General features: G+C 46.5%; 1 protein-coding gene across 6 annotated transcripts in view; it reads left to right on the top strand.

The window, feature by feature from the left end:
• The window catches only part of PDZD2 (PDZ domain containing 2), a 328,957-nt gene that overhangs the window by 168,734 nt on the left and 136,208 nt on the right, over positions 1-24,015 (top strand). Inside the window, exon 1 of one of the 6 annotated variants that reach the window (XM_073543884.1) lies at positions 16,156-16,436. The exons of 4 other annotated variants lie outside the window; for them this stretch is intronic. The gene's annotated coding sequence lies outside the window, so the exon portion shown is untranslated. Of the gene's footprint in view, positions 1-16,155; positions 16,437-24,015 lie in introns of those variants that run through there. One more of the 6 variants, XM_073543883.1, reaches the window with a different exon arrangement.

The following is a 24,015-nucleotide window of genomic DNA, read 5'->3' as shown; positions in this document are numbered from 1 at the left end:
TGTTCTGCTGGTGGTACCACGCAAGAGGCTGTTTCTATATTGACACCCATCACTTGGGTGTCCCAATATGGCGGTCGGCGAACTTCCGCCACTTGGAATTCTGGCATCCGGACACATCTGGACGGAACAGGAAGTGAAGACATTACAAGGTAATTATATATTAGAAGAGCAATTTACGGTTTACGTAAAAATATACCTATAAAGAGAAATATCAGACAAACTGAAATTTTGCAGGGGTCTCTTAAAAATTTTTTCAAGAGCTGTATATTATTATTATTTATTATATATGTATGCTTGTTTGATTCCTAAAAAAAGGTCAATTTTATTTCCCTTTACGACCAAATTAGGGCTGATTGGAAACAAAAAAGTATTTTTGTTAGTATGTAGTAAATTTGCATTTATCTTTAATAAAATCTCAGACAAAAATGAGGCTCTTGATTTAAGACTTGGGTTTTGTTTGCCAGGGTCGATGAAGAGCGCATCGGAAAAATCAGATCCAAACTGACTGATATGAGCACGTCTCTGAATGAATATGTCGCATCTTTCAGCTGCCATACAACAGCACCAAAGGAAATGTACGCCAATACCTAATTAATGGCATAAATTATGAATTTTTTAGCTGCGCTTAACAGTGTCTCCTTATGGCTATGCGATGAATACTTTTAAAAAAAGATGTTGAAGCTAATCAGGTAAAAATGCCAAAAGTTGCCATAATTTTGCAGAACTATAAGTTACATTACGACATTTCAAACAAAAAAAATTGGGAAAAATTATGCAAAATGTTGAGTTTACAGAAAATCCTCAAGAATGTGAAGAATAATAACAATGATTGGCAAATCGACAGCAGTACTGGAATCTATCCAGAATTCTCTTGAAATTTCAGGAATTTTACCCGGTAGGACCAATGCTGAACGTCAAAAACATCAGAAATGCAAAAGGTCTAGCAAAAATTGAAATGTGAATAGAGCCTTGAGTTATGTCCACATCCGGATGCCGGCCGTTATGTCAGGGGTGGTCAGTCCATGATCCCATCGGGTTTGTCGGGACATTGATAATCTTCTTGTCAAAGAGACAGAAATGTAATCGCAATCAGAACGTGTTACACGTCGCAGTTCCGATCCAATGTAGGACAGTTCTGGCGCTCGTCTATGTTTTAGGGAACGAGTGGAGGACCTAAGGGATGGTTTCGAAAACAGTTTCAAATTTAAGATGATCAAAATATTTGTTAGGACCCTGGTGTTCTGGTCATTGGAAGTCAATGTCCGCCAGACCAGAGCCCTACGAACCTCCTCCTAGCTGCTGGTACCTCTTCCGATAAGTTGGGTACAAGAATTGGAAGAGGTGTCAGAGATTCCATCAGCTAGGAGTAGGATCGTCGGGATTTGCTCCAACGGTGATGGTCTATCTTACGGGAATCGTGCCTTTTTGATCTTCTTTAGTTTTACTAATTACTTGTAGTTCAGCACCACAAAATAGTTCTGTAGTCTTTGCTTTAACGTTTGTATACTAGATGGGTCTTTTGTGCTTTTCAAGACCACTTGCCTTAAAATACCGTTAATCCCGTCGTCTGTTCGCTCCAAATGTTTTCCTACAAGAAAAGTCAACAGCCCGAACCCGCTATTTGTAATCACGTGAATCCATAGCGGTGTAGCATTACTGTCTAAACGCGGTGGCTCCAGATTTTTACCAGATGGAAGCCCTCCTGGTTTACAAAGTAGAATAATATTTTCCTTCCTTGAAAGCTGAACTAGTTTCTATTAATCACGGCTCATCGTTTACTGTATGCCATTACCAGTTTAATGACCATGACCGGTCTTTATTCGTGTTACCATCAACATGTTGTCCTTTCGTGGTTTAATTTGACATTTTATATAATTTTACCAGATGACCTGTAGAGTCCCGGGTTTTGTACACTTTATATAATGGGCCCTAAACCTAGGAGAAGTTAAACAACCCCCCCATTAGTGATTCCTTGCCCACTGTACACATACATCAGCCTGATTTTGATGCCATACCATGCAGAGTTCACCAGTCTATGCTCACACATGAATGTTACATCATTGTACACAGTTTTTATTTTTATTTTTTTTATAACTATGTGCACACAGATTGGGGGATCAGAGCAAAGCCACACAGCTTTTTGCACCCCAAGTTTACTTTGTCTCTTATGAACTATTAATTATCCGCTGACAGACATAGGATACATCAGGCAGCAGGTGAACAATCTAATATTAAAGTTGATGTCTTGATAGCAGGAAAAATGGGCAAGTGTAACGATGTGAGGGACTCCGACAGGTGCCACACAGAGCATGTCCAAAAAAAGTCAAGTCTTATATGGCAAGTCTTGTGGGGTGTTCCCAGTATACAGTGGGTCTTGTGGGGTGTTCCCGGTATACGGCAGGTCTTGTGGGGTGTTCCCGGTATACGGCAGGTCTTGTGGGGTGTTCCCGGTATACGGCAGGTCTTGTGGGGTGTTCCCGGTATACGGCAGGTCTTGTGGGGTGTTCCCGGTATACGGCAGGTCTTGTGGGGTGTTCCCGGTATACGGCAGGTCTTGTGGGGTGTTCCCGGTATACGGCAGGTCTTGTGGGGTGTTCCCGGTATACGGCAGGTCTTGTGGGGTGTTCCCGGTATACAGGAGGTCTTGTGGGGTGTTCTCGATATACGGCAGGTCTTGTGGGGTGTTCCCGGTATACAGGAGGTCTTGTGGGGTGTTCCCGGTATACAGGAGGTCTTGTGGGGTGTTCCCGGTATACAGGAGGTCTTGTGGGGTGTTCCCGGTATACGGCAGGTCTTGTGGGGTGTTCCCGGTATACGGCAGGTCTTGTGGGGTGTTCCCGGTATACGGCAGGTCTTGTGGGGTGTTCCCGGTATACGGCAGGTCTTGTGGGGTGTTCCCGGTATACGGCAGGTCTTGTGGGGTGTTTCCGGTATACAGGAGGTCTTGTGGGGTGTTTCCGATATACGGCAGGTCTTGTGCGGTGTTCCCGGTATATGGCAGGTCCTGTGCGGTGTTTCCAGTATATCGCAGGTCTTGTGGGGTTTTCCCGGTATACGGCAGGTCTTGTGGGGTGTTCCCGGTATATGGCAGGTCTTGTGGGGTGTTTCTGGTATACAGGATGTCTTGTGGGGTGTTCCCAGTATACGGCAGGTCTTGTGCGGTGTTCCCGGTATACGGCAGGTCTTGTGCCGTGTTCCTGGAATACGGCAGGTCTTGTGCTGTGTTCCTGGTATACGGCAGGTCTTGTGCGGTGTTCCCGGTATATCGCAGGCCTTGTAAGGTGTTCCCGGTATACAACACGCCATGGAGGTGTTCCTGATATACAGCAGGTGTTTCTGGTATGCAGTTGTTAGCACTTACAAAAAGTGGTCCATGGAAAGACAACTGGTGAACAGGATTCACAGTCATGAGTATTTAGTCTGATCCCACAGACTTATTACTATAATATACAAACTTCTGAAAGTTACCAACTATGATGGGAAGATGTCAGAAGGTGCCATGCACCACAGCTTGTAGGGTGTGGTGCTGTGTGCCCGTAGACTGGTTAGAGTGCCAATACTTAAATCAGTTTAACTTCGTAAGCACCTACAATGGTCAGGGGAACATCAGAGCTGGACCATGGAGGAAGGCGGCCTGGTCTGATGAATCAGGTTTTACATTGCGTGGGCGGCTTGGTGCGTGTGTCTTCACCTGAAGAAGAGTTGGCACCAAGATGTGCTGGGAAGAAGACAAGCCAAGGAGATAATGTGAGAGGTGGTGTTCTGCTGGGAAACCTTGGGTCCTGGCATCATGTGCAGACCAAATACCTTCTCCATGGCAGTGGGATACCCTAATGGCTTCTCCTCTTTCAGTAGGACAAGGATCGGTCAGCAATTGTCTGAAGAAGATGACAAAGTGCGTCAAGGTGATGATGTGTGACCAAGTTACCCTATCGTAATCCGATCGCTCTTATGTGGGATGTGGTAGAATACAAGTCCGATCCATGTAAGCCGCACCGACCAATGCAAAGGACTACAGTAATACTTTAGTGCCGGAAATGAGAGGACACCCACAGAAATCTTCTGGAGTCCAGTCCTCGATGGGTCAGAGTACGAGGGATGGGAGGGTCTAGACATTATTAGGCAGGTGGTTCTATTGTTTGTCAGATCGGTCAATGTTAATGACAATAGCATGCTGCATATAATTCAGCAATGTATGCAACAGACGCTCTGCTAAAGAAATCATGCTTGGTATGGGAGAAGGATGTGACATGTAAAAGTCTCGTTAGCGGAGAGTTAAATATTTTCTGTGAAGTTTAAAATTTTAATGTCGGTCCCCAGCTGCCGAGGAATTATTGATGTGGACTGAGGATGCGCTCATCATGTTCCTGTGATGGTCCCTCTGGTACTTCTTGGAAAAAGGAGGACGGGCTGCTCTTCATTGCCTGTTTGCTGCCAAAGAGAAACTGCTGCTGACTAGGGATGAGCGAGCACTAAAATGCTCAGGTGCTCGTTGCTTGAACCAAGCAATTCCTAATACTCGCATGCTCTTTTCGAGTAACAAGTATAATGGGGAGTCAATGGGAAAGCCGAGACTTTTTTTTATGAGACTGAGCCTGTCTGCATTCTCTGTTGACAGATAAAACCACCTGTCTGTTATAATCCCCCACCGGCGGCACTAAAAACCCACTCAGACAGGACGCTAGCGGCAGGGTAGCACAACACCTCCAAGGCATAGAGGGACAGCTCAAGCCAGGTGTCCAGCATTGAGATCCAATAGTTGAAAGTCACTCAGGAATTAGGGAGTACGCTGGTTTGGTTGGCCACGTATTGCTTGACTATCTTTAAAAACTTTTTCCACCTTGTCAAAATTGCCCAGTCATCAGGCCCTGGGCACTGAGATGGTATCATGAAATTGGTCCATGCCTTTGACAGTGTACCCGTGCCTCTGCTAAGTGTTTCCTTGGCCTATCCTACTTGGTTGGGTAAGAAAGCTTGCCCCCTGCCGCTAGCGTTGGATACTGGTAATTTTTTCAACATATTTTCCACAAGGGCTTTCTGCTATAGCATCATTTTCGAAGACCTCTCCACCTCAGGAAGAAAAGATGCAAAGTTCTCCTTGCGGTGTGGGTCTAGCTAGCATGGTAAATAACCAATACTCGTTTATTTTTTTCCTCAAGATGAAAGTAACACGAGGGTCACAGGGAAGGCAGGGGTACATAAAACCGGCCATACGTGCCAAACTCCATACAGCCAACACTTCCTGTCTCCACCATGATTGCAACTCTCCATCTCCCTCTTTTCCTCCTCATTTCCATCCTCAGCCCATTCGCGTAGCAGAGACGGGACAAAGGTTATGTGACTACCAGCCTCTGTTGCGCTAGCCACCAGCTCCTGTTCTTTTTCCTCCTCCTGAGCGCCCATCTCCTCATTGTTACCCAATCCGCGCTGAGCAGATAAGATGAGACTGGGCTGAATACAGTCTCTCTGATATGTCTTCCTCCGTCCGTTCCCACCTGGTCCTCATGCAAAGCTTCATGTTTAATTGTAAGCAGCGACTGTTTAAGTAGTTACAGAAGTGAATTGTGCTGACTATGGCGTCATCGCTGCTCACCATCTTTGTGGAGTTCTCAATGTCTTGGAGAACCAAACGAATGTCAGATATCCATGCAGACTTTTCAGTTGTTATGTGCGGAAGCTGACCAGAATACCGACCGGGGTGTTGGAGCTAGTACTCATCCATTGACCGATTCTGCTCACAAAGCCTTGCCAACATGTGCAGTGTAGAGTTCCAGCCCAGTCGGTGAGCTGGTACTTGCAAGCGCAGCTGCAGCACTGCCAGAGCGGCGGTAGCTATAGTCGACTTGTGGAAATGGGCAATGACCCGGCTTACCTCGACCAGAAGCTCTGGCAAATCTGGATATGTTTTCAGAAACCACCGAATTACAAATATGAGCACTTGTGCCAAGCATGGTATGTGTGGGTATTTGCCAAGCTTCACAGCCGCCACCAGGTTGCACCCATTATCACACACGACTATGCCTGGTTGGAGGCTCAGCGGCAAAAACCACAGATCTGTCTATCGAGTTTAAATCGAGCAACGCCCATTACTTGCCGAGTAAGGAGCACATCCGAGCGTTGTGAAAGTCGTGTGATAACCATTCGCTCATCCCTACTACTGACTTTAGTACATGGCATCCAAAACCAAGTGACGACCCGAAACACCTGTATGTGGAGAAAAGTGACGGATAAAAATCCTACCTGTGAGCGGAGCTAATGGATTTATCTTATTGAGGGTCCCACATACAATTCTCCGATGTCACCTGAGACACATTTCTGGCAAGTGCCAAAAAGTAATGCACTTCTTCATGCAGTGACTCTCCGCCTTTAATCTTCATGATGTAATATTTTATAATATTTATCATGAATGTCAAAATATATACCGGTATATGAAAATATACCAATATTGGCAATTTTGGGGTAACCGCACCTCCAAATAAGGAATCAAAAGTAATAAAAAATTGTATGTACTCCGAAAAGGTGCCAAAAAAGCTAAAACTTACTCTGCGGACTACAAGCGTCACAGTTTTGTTAAAAAAAAAAAAAAATATCTGGGGATGTTAATGGGGCGCCTCCAAAGTCTATTTTTTTTTTTAAATATTTTATTTTTTAAAAGCCACATAGATTTTGGGCCTCCGTTAATCATATAGATCTGCAGAGTTAAGTTAGTGTTTTTTTGTTTTTTATTGCACAGTGAAAACTGCAAAAAATTTAAATTCCCCCCCCCCCCCGAAATAATAATGCCAGTTCACTATTCCACCTCCAAAAGAAACTTTTTGTCCCATATTTTTCTGGATGTTACATGGAAAATAAAATGTCATTATTTGTATCTGCCAGTCTCCCCCCCAAAAAAGAGGGAAAAAACCCCCCAGCACTTGGACAACTGTGGAAAAGAAAAACAAACAAAAAAAAACTTATGGCGCTGGGAGGAAGTAACAAAAGGATAAAATCTAAAAATGGTCGAAGAGGGAAAGGGTTAATCGGCGACGAATTTGTCCTTATGTATTGATGTTATTTTCATTGCATTTTTAGAACAAACAGGAGAACGTGTGTTATGTTCTATGAATCACGGCCTGCAGTTCTGAGAGGTGGGCAGTGCCCGGATTACCTCTGGAGCGTGCGCTTGCACGGACCGCCACATTCTTCTCTTAATCCCTTGCACTTTTTAATTTGGCAGTAATCCCACGGTGTGAACTGTAGTGATATAAGTGATTGCAGGGAACGCTGGCTGTGTAATCTGACATGTTTCCGTGCACCTGGTTCATGTTAATAATAGCAGGAGTCATTCTAGATGCTCCATTGTGCCAAGAAGCCTTCACAGCCGCTCTGCTGACTGAATATCGAGGACTCTACGGCTAATGGACTAATAATGGAATCCGTCATAGTGATGAGCGAGCGGGAGCTGTTATGATTGAGTCACCGTAGGAGGCAGACACAAAAATAGAAGCTACGTCCAGAAAACCAGAGAAGTTGGCAACTATCAGATTGCAGACCCCTGAACCTATCAACACAACTAGCAGTAGCCGTGGGGGGTTCCTACGGTGCCCTAGACCCCTCGATCACAGCCGGAGCGCTAAATAGCCTAAAGACAGAAAAGGAAATCTAAACTGCCCCAGAGCAGACCCCAAAGTAAAAGGCAGCCCCCAACATCTAATGACGGTGAAGCAAGATGAAAAAACACTCACACAGATAGAAAGATAGGCTGAGCAAATGATGGGGCCCAAGCTAGCTAAACAGAACAGGAAAGGAAGGTTGCTGTCTGCAATCTGCCAAAACCCTATCAAAGACATAAGCCAACAAGCTGATATGAAAAAGACCCTGAAGCAGCTAGGCTTCAAAAACTAAATCAGCACTCAGGTATTTTCAGAAGACAGAGCTAAAGGAATTCAGCACACCCCAGCAGGGAATGGCAGAAATCCAGAAAAACAAAGCAAAACAAAGTCTAAGCACAAATGCAAAAAGCCGAGCAGAAAACTTAGCTTTAGAGGAGCAGGAATTCAGACTGGTCTCCAAGGATCCCACAGAGAAATCACCCGCAGGGCAGAAGGGCGTCGGCAGCCTTATATCCAGTCAGTAACTCCACTCAGCCAGTCATCATCATCAGACTCAGGTGTTTGATAATCAGGCTCACTACCTTTCTTTACCAGAAGAGGGAGTTCCTCGGGCCTCAGTAGTGAAGGGGAAAATGAACTCGCAACAGGGAGCTAACCGAGTGTCTGATCTGTCATGAAGGGTTGTGGAAATGTATTTAAAGAATAACTAAACTAAAACTAAACTTTTATTTATTTTTTTTTTTTAAATAATTTTGTCCAGCATGGAAAGTTATGAAACATTTCAAATCACTTTGTTTAGGGACTTATCTTCATGCCTGTAAAAGATAATTATATGTAAGTGACTTCCGAGCCCCGTCTATTCTCCAGTCTGGTTCCCTGCCTCCAGAATGTTAATTATTTGGAGCACAGATGATGGCAGTGATGAGTCAGCTCCGCCCTTGGGGATGAGCTGTTGCTGCAGGGGAACACTCGGGAGGATGAGCTGAACCATCACTGCCATCATCTGTACTCCAAAAAGTAAACCTGGGAAAAGCAGATTTTCAAAAGCAATTTTTTTTTGTACAGACATATTCCCTAATAAACTGATTTGTAAAGTTTCATAACTTTCCATGCAGGACAAAATTTTTTCAAAATTAAAAATGAGTTTGATTCTTCTTTAATCCTATTTTGTTTCTGCCCTTTGTCCCCCCAGAATAGAGATTAGTGCTGTACACAGAGGACGAGCCTCTTCATCTTTAGGCCCCTGTTCTGGATTTTGGTAGAATAGCCAGACTAAGACGTGGTATTCTCTACAATGAATGGGAAAACATTTAGCCCGGGGGTTCTGTGCTGACAAAGAACTTTCTGACATGCGAGCGCTTTGGGGTTTTTTTTCAGTTGGGGCTTTTATTTGCTGTCAATAAATCCCGCAGCCAGAGCTTTATTCTCTGCTGAACTTGTGGCCTGTTTAAATAATTTGGCTCGCTGAGCGGGGCTTGGTCTGTGCGCAGCCTCGCATGGCCGGGGCTTGTCTTCCTACCTGGGTCATACAACGCTCTTAATATCGTGAGAACTTCTTTGATGTCATTTATCCATTTAGCAAAAATCACTTTTGTTTTGTAAAGATCTCCAAAACTGTCCTAGTCTGGGAAACTGTCATAAGTCTCAGAAAGTCAGAGACATGGAAATATAAACCCCTCTGAGCCCCCAGATCATTATTAAAAAAAACTTTAAAAATCAAGCACTTTTCACAATGGACACTGTGGCTTTTAAGGGACATACTTCCTGTCCTTTCAGGAACAGTTTTCAGCACTTTCCTTGTCAGCAGAGGCAGGATTACAGTTACAGCTAACACCTCTATATGCAGCTTATAACACAGGATCCACTAATCACAATGTGTGATACACAGCTCACCTCCTCCTCCTGTACTGATAACACCTCTATATACAGTAGATAACACAGGATCCACCATTCACAATAGGTGATGTCACAGCTCACCTCCTCCTCCTGTACAATCACTGATAATACCTCTATATAAATAATAATAATAATCTTTATTTTTACATAGCGCTAACATATTCCGCAGCGCTTTACAGTTTCCATACATTATCATCACTGTTCCCGATGGGGCTCACAATCTAAAATCCCTATCAGTATGTCTTTGGAATGTGGGAGGAAAGCGGAGAACCCGGAGGAAACCCACGCAAACACGGGGAGAACATACAAACTCCTTGCAGATGTTGTCCTTGGTGGGATTCGAACCCAGGACTTCAGCGCTGCAAGGCTGCAGTGCTATCCACTGAGTATATACAGTAGATGGCACACGCTCATTAGATGCTTTAATACAAGAGATAGGGTCAATCTGCTCATTTGCTAAAATGGGAAATTGGAGTCTAAGGGTATGTGCACACGTAGTGAAATCTGCTGCTTTTCTGCAGCGGTTTTGGCTCTGCAGAAACGCAGCAGATTCTGCTGCGTTGTACAGTACCTTTATTTTCAATGGAAAAAAAAACACTGTGCACATGCTGCGGATTTTTCCGCGGTTTACAATCCGCAGCATGTCAATTGTTTGGTGCAGAAACGCTGCAGTTTTACACCTCATTCATTATGAGGTGTAAAACCGCAGGCAAACCGCAGGAGTTTTGTCCTGCGGATTTACCTGCGGTTTTCTCTACAAAATCCGCAGAGCCAAAAAACTACGGATGCGGATTTTGCTAAATCTGCAGGTAAAATGACCTGCATTTTACCTGCAGATTTAGTGCAGTTTTTGTGCGGATTTCCCCTGCAGTTTTCACCTGCAGGTTTCTATAATGGAGCAGGTGGAAAACTGCAGGAAAACTGCACAAAAGAAACGACATGCTGCTTCTTTTATTCCGCACCAAATCTGCGCAGAAAAATCTGCAGCCTGTGCACAGCATTTTTTGTTTTACATAGCCTTAAATGGTACTGTACATCACCTGCAGTTCTGCAGGGCCAAATCTGCTGCAGAACTGCACAGAATCTGCACTGTGTGCACAGGGCCTAAGGCTATGTGCACACACTGCGGAATCACCTGCGGGTTTTTCCCTGCGGAACCGCAGGTAAAGTGACCTGCGGTTTTGCTGCGGTTTTACACCTCTACTATGTTAAAGGTGTGAAACCGCAGCAGAATCCGCAGAAACAATTGACATGCTGCGGTTTATAAACCGCAGCAAAACCGCGCGGAAAAAACCGCAGCGTGAGCACTGTGGTTTTAAAAACCCGTAGGGTTACATGGTACTGTACCATGTCTGCGGAACTGCTGCGGTTCCACAGGGCCAAAACCGCAGCGGAACCGCAGCAAAAACCGCAGCGTGTGCACATAGCCTAAAAGAATCACCGGTGTGATAGAAAAACCTGATGTAAACAATGTTATTTTCTGGTAACAAATTCCCTATAAGAAATGAAAGTGATTGCAGGAAATACTGAAAGATAAATAACCCCAGTACTAATACTCCCCACCCTGTATATCCCCCAGCGCTCCTGCTTCACTGGTCCCTGACGGTCTTTATGTACTACTAGATGGAGGCCCGATGCTATCACATCGGGAGGGCGGTAATGTCACGATGGGGGCAGGCTTTGCAGCGTTGAGACTCTCTCCCCCATGTGCTGACGACTTCTCCCGTCTGTGCTCTCTTCTTTGACCTGTCTACCCCATGTGCTATCACCCTTGTCTGCTGTCTCTCTCCTTCCTGTGCTGTCCCGTTTGAGCTGTCTCGCCCATGTGCCCTGTCTCTCTCACCCCTGTGTCTGACCGTGTACAGAACATACCACAGCTCCTGGGCAGGGGAGGAAGCAAAAGACAAAACTGACATTACAGCGGGAGATCGCAGAGGATACATTTTGTGAGCTAAAATATTGTTTAAAAACAGTCAGTGAAATATTTTACCTCACAAAATGTATCCTCTGCGATCTCCCGCTGTAATGTCAGTATTGTCTTTTGCTTCCTCCCCTGCCCAGGAGCTGTGGTATGCTCCGTACAGTCTGAGTGTGTGTGTTGCTTACGGCGTATACAGTGTGTGTGTGGTGCGACGGTGTTCCGCTGGTGGTACCGTTCAATAGGTTGGTACCAGCAGCAGCTTCCATATTGACACACTCATCACTTGGGTGTCCCAATATGGCGGTCGGTGAACTTCCTCCTCTAGGAATTCTGGGATACGGTGACATCTGGACAGAACAGGAAATGAAAACGTTATAAGGCAAGTATATCAATAGATTTGCAATGACAAGTACTGTAATGTTAGCACGAAAGGAATGAGACCGCTGCAATCAATGACTGACTGCAGCGGCCATCTGAGTGCACCGCACATTATCGTTCCATGGAAATATATCACATACGGTTTTGCTGCACAGTTTTTTACATGGCGCTCTTTTTCTTTTGATGCCACATCCCAACTGATGGCTGTCATAGAGGGGACTTCCCTGCTCCGGACCTCCATTATGAGTTAAAACAAAGGAGCCCTATGTAAGAGTGGCCTCGGTTATGGTGGACCTGGCCGGTCATCATGCATGGTGGAGAGTGTGGATCACTGCCGTGAAATGCTGCAGATTCCCGTGGCTGCTGCAGGGAGAATATGTGGTCAGACGCGATCATGTCTCCGTCCTCCACTCCTTCCCGTCAGCACATGCAGCAGGCTCTTCCGCTTGACATGAGCACCCGGCACCGCGCAGTGGACAGTGTGTAATCTCGCCATATGCCACGGGCGTCTAATAGCTGTTTGCTCGGTCGCTGATTACCTCTGATGCTCCCTCCATGCCTGATTAATTGTCTGATGAGCTAAACTTGTAAAAGAGCGTCTAAGCAGGGGCCCGGCCGGGCTGCGGTCACATCACATGTGGGTCATACAGAGCAGAATAATCCATCGTATAATGAATCCTTCCTCTATGCTGTCCTGTCACACACTGCACAGTTTACTCCGTGTTTCTTTCCCCATTTCTATTACCAAGCTGTGAGGTACGACATCCTGTCACTATCCAGATTCACCATAAAACAGCTGCTGCATTCCCTGCCTCTGCTTTTATACAGGCTGTGATTCTCCCTCCTGCCATGTACTTTATAAAGTACCATTTTCTCAGCAGCAAATATTTAGAAATGTGCCCTAATAGGGTACACGGATGTCATAAAGGGGCATCTCATCCTTTACAAGCAAGAATGTTTATACTCATGCTCACATTCTGGAGAACTTGATTGGTCCATGCCAGTCATCGGCCTGCGTAATGTCCGCCTCTCTGCAACTGTTTGCTGGTGTTGCCGGGAGCTGACAAACCCTTTTTCCATGAAAGGAAATGTATTACCTGTATTAGCAAAACAATTATGTTTTCCTGATTATGGGTTTATGATTGGTGGATTCTGAGTGATCTATACATAGGCGTTACCTTTCATTGTAATCTTGTATGTAATTATAATGAAACTGCTGAAAAGTGATCACTACAGAACAGGAAGTGTCAGTCTGTTTTGATGCCATTAAGACACACAAATGGTGCTGGTGCTTTCTAGTAAGTGTTGTCTCACTACAGTGCTGGATTCACAGCTACACTGCTCAGTACCTCTGTATATTGTCATCCATGCTGTTGCTGCTTCTGAACATTTACTACATAGACACAGAAGTGCAGACATCCCTCATGTCTGTGTGTGCTGTGTATGGGAGACATCCTAGCAGCGAGTCTGCACCCACTAGCTCAGAGACCACAGAAGATTGGAGACAGGGTCGACAGAGGGTAAAACTGTCGAAAAATGCAGGATACAAGACGTATAGTGAAATAGCCCAAAGGGGTCAAACTGTAACATGAGAGTAAAGTATGTATAAAGCCTACAGAATAACTCCCATTGGTATGGCCAGAAAAAGTATTATTCCTACCTTTTTAAGTCACCTTTATTTTTTTTTCTGTCTGTTTTTGTTGTTTGCTCCAAATGATTCACGTGGCTCATAATTATTGCGAAAAATAAAAAAATGCTCTTTATTTTTACTTTTTCAGCCCAAAAAGTCACATGTTCCAGTAAAATGTCGCTAAAATTTGCACAAAAATTTGAAATAAAAAAAAAAGTAGAAGTGAAGTACATTAAGACAATAAATTAGCAATTTCGATGAATCGGTTCAAAACATCTGGAAATTCCCTGACCCTTCTCACAATGACAAACCTAAAAAACACAGGCGAATGCATCTAAACTGTACTCAAAAGGAAGGCTGAATGAAAAACGGGCAAAAAGCACCAAGAACTAGGCATAAAAAAAAAAAAGCATCTTCAGGAGCAGAATATGTCTTTGTTTGGGGTGTGTAACATCTAATTGAATTACTTGCTCTGTGTTGAGCTGTCGCGGTCATTGTGTCCAGTGCGCAGAACATTGTTTCCCCTGGGAAAGTTTTAGATTTTCGGTTTCTTATGGACCCTTCACCAGAGTCAAAGTGAACAATACTCAACATTGTCTGAGAAAATGGTGAATTCTGTCCATTCAAAGTCTCATAGTTGTGTCTTGCCGATGATCAGCGTAAGTAAAATCGCTCCGATGTCTGAAGAGTAGGACGAGTGTCATTGCAAGTACAATGCGATTTTTCTCGCCTAACCTCTGTATGATAGTTTTCTAAGTAATATAAGAATCTTATAGAGAGAAGTAGAAATACGCCAGTGAGAGATATAATCAGTGTAGCTTACTGTACAGCATTTAATCTTAATTATCCAGACGTAAATTCAGTAGGCCAGGAGACATAAGCTATTCTTTTTATGTTGACTTTTGAGTTTATATGTTTTTCTTTGGTTGGTCAAGAAACAGACTATTGTTCGTATGAGTTTTGAGTTGATGTTTGTTGTAACTTATTGTCTGTTATCTCTGGAGGACAGGGACGCAGGGTAATTGAACAATAGATGTTTGTTAATGTGTTGATTACACATTGTACCATCAGAGCTAATTTGTTGACCTGCAAAACAGAGGACGTACTATGCAGATTGATTAAATACTCAAACAATGAGCGTTAATGGGGAACCTGTCACCCCCCCAGAGTGTTTTTAAGTAAAAGCGCCACCTTCAGCAGCACTAAGGCTGCTGCACTCTGTGAAGGTGGCTCTTCTGTTTCTGATCCCTAGTGAGGCCGAAATATCAACTTTTATAAATTGCTCTCCATGATAGGTATGGCGCCTGCATGTTGAGGAGGCCCCAGATTCCCAGCCCCGCAGTGTGAATACATCTTGTGCGACCACAGCACTCGGCTCGTTGGCAGGGTTCTCACCGTTGTACACAAGAGTTGGGCTGACTGAGAAACAGGGCTCAGGTCCATGGACGACTGGACAGGAGGCTTGTGACCTCTAACCTTCTGGGATCCCCGTTAGGCTAATTTCACATTAGCGTTTTTTTGCACAGCGCATCGTGCGCAATCGAAATGCGTTTCTGCATGCGTTGTTTTTTATGCATATTCGTTCTCTAGGGGTTAAAACCAGTGTCTACACATTTTTACGCCAAAAACGCATGCGCACTAAAACGCAGATGAACGCATGCCTGCGTTCCCATAGACTGTAGTGCGTTATTTTGTTGCATTCCGTGCGGAAGCGTTTTTTTTTTTACACCTTTCGGCGGACCCAAAAATGCAACAGGTTGCGTCTGGCGCGCCTAAGCGCACACCTTTAAAAAACGCATGCGCAAGAAAACGCATATGAACGCGTGCAAACGCAAGACCATGCACACGCCATGTTAAAGTTAAGTATGCATGCGCATGGACGAGCACGATGCGCTGCGCAAAAACGCTAATGTGAAACCAGCCTTAGGGTAAGTGCACATGTATGCGTTTTTAAGCATTTTTACCGGCAAAAACGCTTGCAAGAAGCATCCCACTCACTTTTTGTGCATATTGATATGTTTTTTCCCATGAAAAAAAACGCATCGCGGTAAAAACTCAGCATGCTCATTAATTTCGTGGAAAAATCCGCATTTCTAGCTATAGTCTATGAGACTGGGGACGCTCCGGAAAAAACTTCGGCAAAAATGCGCGTTTTCTGGGAAGGAGTCCGGTTTTTTGTCAGGAATTTTCTGCGCACGTGGGTACTTAGCCTTAGGGTGTGTGCACGCGCTGCGGAATGGGCTGCGGATTTTTCTGTGCAGATTTGGCAAAATCCGCAGGTAAATCCACAGATCAAAAGAACTGCAGATTAGCCTGTAGTTTAGCCCTGCGGTTTCACTCCTCTACAATGGAGAAGGTGTGAACCCGCAGCAAATCCGCATGAAAAAAATCTGCAGCGTGTGCACAGCGGCTTTTGCATTGATTATAATGGTACTGTACACCGCAGCAGAATCCGCAGCGTGTGCACATAGCCTGAGCCCCGGCTACTCTGAACTGTCCAATAGACCGGAGTCCTGTGCATTGGAGAATAGATGCGTTTTTGGTGCAGACTTTTCCCCACTCACGTCACAGATGGCACCGTGTGCACAGGCTCCAGGATTCTCATGCACTTTGCTGGACTCGGTTTATAACAAATCTGCACAGAAAAAAACGCAGCAGATCTGCAATGTGTGCACAGGCCCTTATACTGCAGATGCAGCACCAGATGCCGCACTGGGGAGGCGGCTACTTCTGGTGACTGATCGGGTCCTGCTGGCTCCAGAGTCCAACATGTCAAACCCCGGTGCTGCCCGGAGCCGGCAGTGGAAGGGAGTCAGCAGTGCAGGGGTTAACAGCAGGAGGAGGAGCGGCGGCGGCGGAGCTGCTGTACGGGGGATGCGGCTCTGCACAAGCGGAGAGTCCGGGGAGCTGCGCCATAGAGGAGGACCGGCACAGCATGGCCGGCCAGCCGGGAGGAGGAGGAGAGGGCGGCCGCTCCACTACCCAGGTGTGTGACCCGGCGGCAGAAGCGCGGAGCCAGGTGGAGTAGAGCCCAACTTGTGCGGTGTAGCAGAGCCGAGAGATACAGCGGGGCTGCGCGTGTCTGGTGCAGCAGAGCGGAGTGTGCAACTTGTGCAGTTTCGTATTACTATTACTATACCTAGCGTGGGAATTCACATTTGGATTGCAGATTAAAACGACTGTAAATTCCTAATATATATATACTGTAGATCTGAGGTCCCTGGAGCGGTGGCCTCTGCCCTGACCCTTTCCTTACTCTCTGATGCTCTTGGGGTATATATATATACTGTAGATCTGAGGTCCCTGGAGCGGTGGCCTCTGCTCTGACCCTTTCCTTACTCTCTGATGCTCTTGGGGTATATATATATATACTGTAGATCTGAGGTCCCTGGAGCGGTGGCCTCTGCCCTGACCCTTTCCTTACTCTCTGATGCTCTTGGGGTATATATATATACTGTAGATCTGAGGTCCCTGGAGCGGTGGCCTCTGCTCTGACCCTTTCCTTACTCTCTGATGCTCTTGGGGTATATATATATACTGTAGATCTGAGGTCCCTGGAGCGATGGCCTCTGCTCTGACCCTTTCCTTACTCTCTGATGCTCTTGGGGTATATATATATACTGTAGATCTGAGGTCCCTGGAGCGGTGGCCTCTGCCCTGACCCTTTCCTTACTCTCTGATGCTCTTGGGGTATATATATATACTGTAGATCTGAGGTCCCTGGAGCGGTGGCCTCTGCTCTGACCCTTTCCTTACTCTCTGATGCTCTTGGGGTATATATATATACTGTAGATCTGAGGTCCCTGGAGCGGTGGCCTCTGCTCTGACCCTTTCCTTACTCTCTGATGCTCTTGGGGTATATATATATACTGTAGATCTGAGGTCCCTGGAGCGGTGGCCTCTGCTCTGACCCTTTCCTTACTCTGTGATGCTCTTGGGGTATATATTTATACTGTAGATCTGAGGTCCCTGGAGCGGTGGCCTCTGCTCTGACCCTTTCCTTACTCTCTGATGCTCTTGGGGTATATATATATACTGTAGATCTGAGGTCCCTGGAGTGATCGCCTCTGCTCTGACCCTTTCCTTACTCTCTGATGCTCTTGGGGTATATATATATATACTGTAGATCTGAGGTCCCTGGAGCGGTGGCCTCTGCCCTGACCCTTTCCTTACTCTCTGATGCTCTTGGGGTATATATATATACTGTAGATCTTCGGTCCCTGGAGCGGTGGCCTCTGCTCTGACCCTTTCCTTACTCTCTGATGCTCTTGGGGTATATATATATACTGTAGATCTGAGGTCCCTGGAGTGATCGCCTCTGCTCTGACCCTTTCCTTACTCTCTGATGCTCTTGGGGTATATATATATATACTGTAGATCTGAGGTCCCTGGAGCGGTGGCCTCTGCCCTGACCCTTTCCTTACTCTCTGATGCTCTTGGGGTATATATATATACTGTAGATCTGAGGTCCCTGGAGTGATGGCCTCTGCTCTGACCCTTTCCTTACTCTCTGATGCTCTTGGGGTATATATATATACTGTAGATCTGAGGTCCCTGGAGCGATGGCCTCTGCTCTGACCCTTTCCTTACTCTCTGATGCTCTTGGGGTATATATATATACTGTAGATCTGAGGTCCCTGGAGCGATGGCCTCTGCTCTGACCCTTTCCTTACTCTCTGATGCTCTTGGGGTATATATATATACTGTAGATCTGAGGTCCCTGGAGCGGTGGCCTCTGCTCTGACCCTTTCCTTACTCTCTGATGCTCTTGGTCACTTCTGTAACTTCTCCTTTATAACTTTTTGCCTCTTTTGCGCCTGATGGTTGTGTAACTCCTCACACTGTCCATGACCCGATCACACAGCGCGGAGCCCCCTGCTGTGGTTCTGGATGTATGGAGAGATGTAGCAGAGCTGGATTTACTCTTTATAACTCTTGCTCTCCATCATTGGATATCTCACTGAGGGTGAGCTGTAGGGTTATCTGCAGTCCTATGTAAAGCAGCTAGTAACACATGGGCTGGGGATGTTGTGTTCCAGCTCCTGTATCTGTAGGGTTCTGGGTGTCTCTTCTCTGGTCTGTGGTGGAGCCTCCACTACTTTACTATTGTTTTCTTTTTTACTGTGACCTCTTGGGTGTTTTTTTTCCTGCGGCTGGCCGGAGACTCATTCTTTGACCTCTTCCATAAACACATCTGGGATCTGTCATTTTTTTTGACCCTGTTGCAAACTCCTCTTTATCCTCGCAGTTTCTTTCATGTGATATTTATTTTATAAAAGAGGAGTTGAGTTTAATCCACATCTATTGTAAGCTTACATAGGACTGCAGCTCAGCCTACTGCGATACCGTCACTTTGTTTTATCTCAATGCATTTTTAATTAAACGCTATTCCATTGGGATAATACATAACTCTTTGATGGGTCCGACCTCCAGATCTCCCAAAAAGAAGAGAGGGAGAGGAGTGTCAGTACCTCAGCACGTCCCCCGTACACAATGAGACCCCATTATAGACACCGTGGGATAAGCAATTAGCACATTCACTGTTCACTTCAGTAGGAGCTGAGCTGCAGTACCCAAGAATGGCCACTATGCGGTGTATGGAGCAGGTCTGTACCGCCTCTATGCTAGGGGCACATCCGGGGTCTAGTAATCTATTCGAAGAAAGGGGTTATTTTTCTTATATTTATGAATTTAGTTCCTTTTATAACCTCCCAAAACCTGGTGCCATCAAAATGTGGACCCTAAACTGAGATTGTGGGAGACGCCACCGTACACTCCTGGACCTACACCCATAGAAGTCGTTGTCTTGATGTGCATGTGATAACGAGCTCCTCCATACAGTCACGGCCCAGGGACCCCCAGCCGTAGGGGTCTTGATTTCCGGCACGGCATCCAACTGAAAAGGACTCGTGGGAGGAGGAGCAGCTGCTTATCTTGTGTTGATTTCAGCCAATTGCCATCTCCAGAAAGTTTTCACAATGTTGATTGGTGGCATCCAGTTTCATTATGCTCCTCCCATTTGTCCTTTTTAGCTGGATTCCGGGCAGTGCATGTGTATTGACAGTGATCAACAGGGGGTTCTCCAATCCGCCAACATGATCTCCTCATCTCTGCTTGGGTGGTAATCGTTGGGTCAGATTAGCTTCTCCCTTGGCCCTTATTACACCTCCGCGCTCCCCTGCTTTTAGTTGCAGTGGGTACAGATTAGCGCTCCATTGTAGTTTCCCAGCAATGTATGGGCTCCTGTAATCCTGCAGGATTGGAAGGTACCGGTACTTCCCATGCAGTCATTCTTGGTGCGTGCGGCGGCCGCTCCTGCTGTTTGCTCAGTCTTTACCTTCCTTTTTATCTATGGTGACGTATTTCTATGCGTCTAATGTAATTTCCGTGCTTTCATTCTGCGCAGAGAGCAAATAAACCCGTAAATGGAGAGGTTACCGAGCCAAATAGTGATCGTGATGGGGGGAGTACAGGGATCTCCACATCGGGGGTCGTCTGTCGCCACTGGCCCCTTCCGTAAGGTGCCCCATAAACACAGTAGAGGGGGCACCGTCCTTTTTGAGCCTGACATTTTTATCTTTTATTCTTAAAACTAATCCATCAAGAGATTTTATATTATAGACTTCATATATCTTTTAAATAGATCTTGTAGACTTGATGAGGCCGATGTACTTGCCGTGAAAAGCAATGTCAGAATGGCTGTATGATTCTGATATTAAAATGAACCTTTTTGTTTAGACCAGCTAAAGTGTGAGAGAGATCAAGAATTCAAGTGTATTCAGTCACTGCCCACCCAGCCTAAGATTGTACTAAACCATGCGAGATCTCAGCAGCAGCAACAGGGGGGGACACTGAGGAGCTGCCAATCAGGCTAGAATAGATGGTTGGTGAGTCAGCAGCAGGGAGGAGGGAGACTGAGGAACTATCAAGTAAGCCAGGTGGAGATTCAGCTGTAGCAGGGAGGAGGGACACTGAGGAACTGTCAGGTAAGCGAGGTGGAGATTCAGCTGTAGTAGAGAGGAGGGACACTGAGAAACTGTCAGGTAAGCCAGGTGGAGATTCACCTGAGCTGGGATGAAGGACACTGAGGAACTGTCAGGTAAGCCAGGTGGAGATTCAGCTGTAGCAGGGAGGAGGGACACTGAGAAACAGTCAGGTATGCCAGGTGGACTGAAGGACACTGAGGTGCTGTTAATCAAGATGGACGGGTGGATATTCAGGAGCAGCAGGGAGGAAAGATCGGGCTAGGTGGCCAGAGAGTTAGCTGCAGGTAGGAGGGAAATTAAGCATCTGACAGGTTAGCCAGGTGGGGAGTCAACAGGAGCAGGGAGGATCTGTCAATCAGGCTAGGTGGGCAGAGATGCAGCAGGGAGGAGGGACACTGAGGGTCTGTGAATAAAGTTAGGTGGTTCGAGATCCAGGAGCAGGAGGGTCAGTCAGGCCAGGTGGATAGAGATTCCCCATCAGCAGGGAGGAAGGACACAGAGGAACTGTGAATCAAGCTAGGTGGTTTGAGATCCAGGAGCAGCAGGCAGGAGGGGCAATCGGGCCAGGTGGATAGAGATTCCCCAGCAGTATGGAGGAGAGACGCTGAGGAGCTGGTCTTCAGGTTATGTTGGCAGAGATTAAGCAGCTGCAGGGAGGAGGGTTATTGAGGAGCTGTCAATCATGCTAGGTGTGTAGGAAGCGAGATGAAATAATCCATAAGTATTTATTATACAGCCGTTCTGACATGGATTTTCATGTGTGCAGTCACCACAGTAAAATCTGGTGACCGATCTGCTGTAATTCTCCTGGACTGGGATATTGATGCGTTAACCCTTGAACCGCTGATCAATGTGAGATTAGTTGGTTTGCGATGCCCTGCTCCTCCATATTTAGCCAATAGATGGAGCCGCAACCGCTCCGCACAATGTAGTGGCCGCTCTTGTGTACAGCAGCTCTGGGCAGGGCTCTCACAATAGCAAGTGCTCACGCAGTGGCTGTAGCGATGTTTGTGAGGCCGCACAGGATTCTCCATTGCTGCCCTAATACTAGTGATAATTTGGGGAATTGCTTACAAGGCAGTTCCCTAAAAACCTGTCATCTTGCTGTAACTTTACGAGATAAGTCAGACGCTAATCATGCAGCATCACTAATGGGCATCACGGGTGGAAGTGTCGATCATTGCGCCCTTTCTCCCGGTCCAAAATAACCCCAGGAATGTTTGGATAAGGCGAGTACAACTTGCGCTGTGTATGGCCGAGCCCCGAAGGATGAGAGGCGCTGCCTCGCCCTTCGTGTGGTTTTACAGTGAATTCCACTTGTGTGGTATCCGTGTGGTTACAAGAAATATTTTCAGTTGAGTAATAGTAGGAGAGAGATGTGGTAAGGTAGATATGTGCCGAGCAGCGACTGGGGGGAAGGCGCTCCACCAGCCGATGCGGAGACGGCCACATCGCTGCGGCAACTGGACATATTGGCCCAATTGATTCCACTGCTCCGTATTATACGGTCCGCGCTCGGACCATCCAAATCTAGCGCCTCCTACCTTCCTATGGGCGATTAGCTCAGACCAGACATCCCAGAGCCGGTCGAGTATTGAGGTCCCAGCAAGGACCGTACAATAAGGAAGTGTGAATGAAGACTACGCCGCTAAAAGGTCCAAGGATTAAACTGCTCCCGTAGCTTCAGTAATCCACTGTTCAGGACAAGATCTGCTCTCTCTCTGGAGGACCCGACATCTGTGCATTACATGGACGTCTCATTGATTTCCGCAACAATGATGCAATACCTAATTTATCCTGTGGAGGCGCTGCAGGAAAATTGGTCTTGGTCACCCAAGTCGTAATAGATCGCTGTGTTGGAGGTCAAAGCATTGACGCAGCAGCCAGGGAACTCCTCCAGCAAAAAGGGGGCAAATGTTGTAAAGTGTGTCCTTACTTACGTGAAGGGACACTTAAAGGGGTTGTTTCATGTTCTGTTTTTTTTAGGAGCGCACCGCTCCTCTGCCTCACGACTTCCTATTTGCTGTGGAGCAGTGCGCTCCTGATGATCGCAGTTTGGGCCAGTGGCACTGTAGCACCTCTGGCACGAACTGTGCGCTCTCCAAAGTTTAACCTCTACAGTATCGGAGGAGGGCAGGGGCGCTGAACTGGCCCAGGACCACCAGCTACAGAGCGACGGCTGTGTGTGGGGGAGGGACGGCTGTGTGTGGGGGGAGGGACGGCTGTGTGTGGGGGGAGGGACGGCTGTGTGTGGGGGGAGGGACGGCTGTGTGTGGGGGGAGGGACGGCTGTGTGTGGGGGGAGGGACGGCTGTGTGTGGGGGGAGGGGGGACGGCTGTGTGTGGGGGGAGGGGGGACGGCTGTGTGTGGGGGGAGGGGGGACGGCTGTGTGTGGGGGGAGGGGGGACGGCTGTGTGTGGGGGGAGGGGGGACGGCTGTGTGTGGGGGGAGGGGGGACGGCTGTGTATGGGGGACAGCTATTTATGCAGGGCTAATACAATTTTAAGGCTACACAGTGTCTTTGGCTATGATGTCTGCTAGGTGTCGCTGCTACATTGAAGCGCATTATGAGTTGGTGGGACACATTGTGACTCCAAAGATGCCGCGGCAAGTAAGCCATTAAAAATCTGCCGCGTTGGACTTTTTGCCACTTTCTTGTCGCAGTCGTCGTAGCTTTGGTCGCAAACCAGCGTAATTCATTGTATCTCGCAGTGACACTTAGCAAAATCGCAGAAAAAGTTGCCATTCAACCTTAGAGGCTCCAGAGCTGGGCATCGCCTGTGGCCCTTTCAGCGCTTGCCCAGCGCGCCCCGTATAGAGCAGGGACCTCGGAAACCTACAAACCTTTTCGATAACGTCTTCTTTTGTTTAGCCGCTTCCTCCGTTATTGAAATGCTTTGTAAACATTATTTTTGGAAGCACAGAAGCGAAACGGATCGTCCTAAGAGGGTGAGGCGGGCGCTCCCCGGTGCCGCTTCTCATCAATATTAACCGTGCGCGCTCGGGTCGGGCAAGGATCGCCCTGATCTATTTTCAGATTGAAAGCTTTTTTTTTTTTCCTTCTCTGCGGATAAACATGGGACATTTATATAGGCCAAGTATTAAGAATGCAGGAGGCAATCTCATCCGATTATTTCAGCTCCATGTGCCGCCGGCCTCTAAATATTAGATCACCGGAATCACACATCCCTGGTAGATATTTGTGCGTTATATGCAGAATCTGTGCGGGGGCGGCTGTGTGTCCATGGGGGCGTCACATGTCCTAAATTCAAGATTGCGTTTTTGCTAACTGCAGCGTGTCACTTGTTTCAGCGTTTTTGCAGCGGTTTTCACCCATAGAAAGTAATGAGTGAGTGCAAAAATGCAGGTGTCAGGTTTTGCTGCGTTTTTGGTGCAAAGAAGTTGCATCATGTTTTTCTTTTTTTGTGTGTGTGGGCGCGCATGAGATTTCTGAAATCAGGTCGCTTTTGATGGTACCTTAAAATTTGCATTAAAATAATGCAGCAAAAACGCAACGTGTGAACATTAGCCTCAGTGTTTTTTTTTTTCTCAATCTTCATATATAGATATTGCCAGATAGTAAATGTAAATACAAGCACTTTTGCAATTTAC

This window comes from Dendrobates tinctorius, unplaced genomic scaffold, assembly GCF_039654945.1.
Source record: "Dendrobates tinctorius isolate UK_male_01 unplaced genomic scaffold, ASM3965494v1 ptg000135l, whole genome shotgun sequence".
In the NCBI taxonomy this organism is placed as follows: domain Eukaryota; kingdom Metazoa; phylum Chordata; class Amphibia; order Anura; family Dendrobatidae; genus Dendrobates; species Dendrobates tinctorius.
Note: the sequence above shows the minus strand (reverse complement) of the source record. Positions and strands in the feature narration are given on the sequence as shown.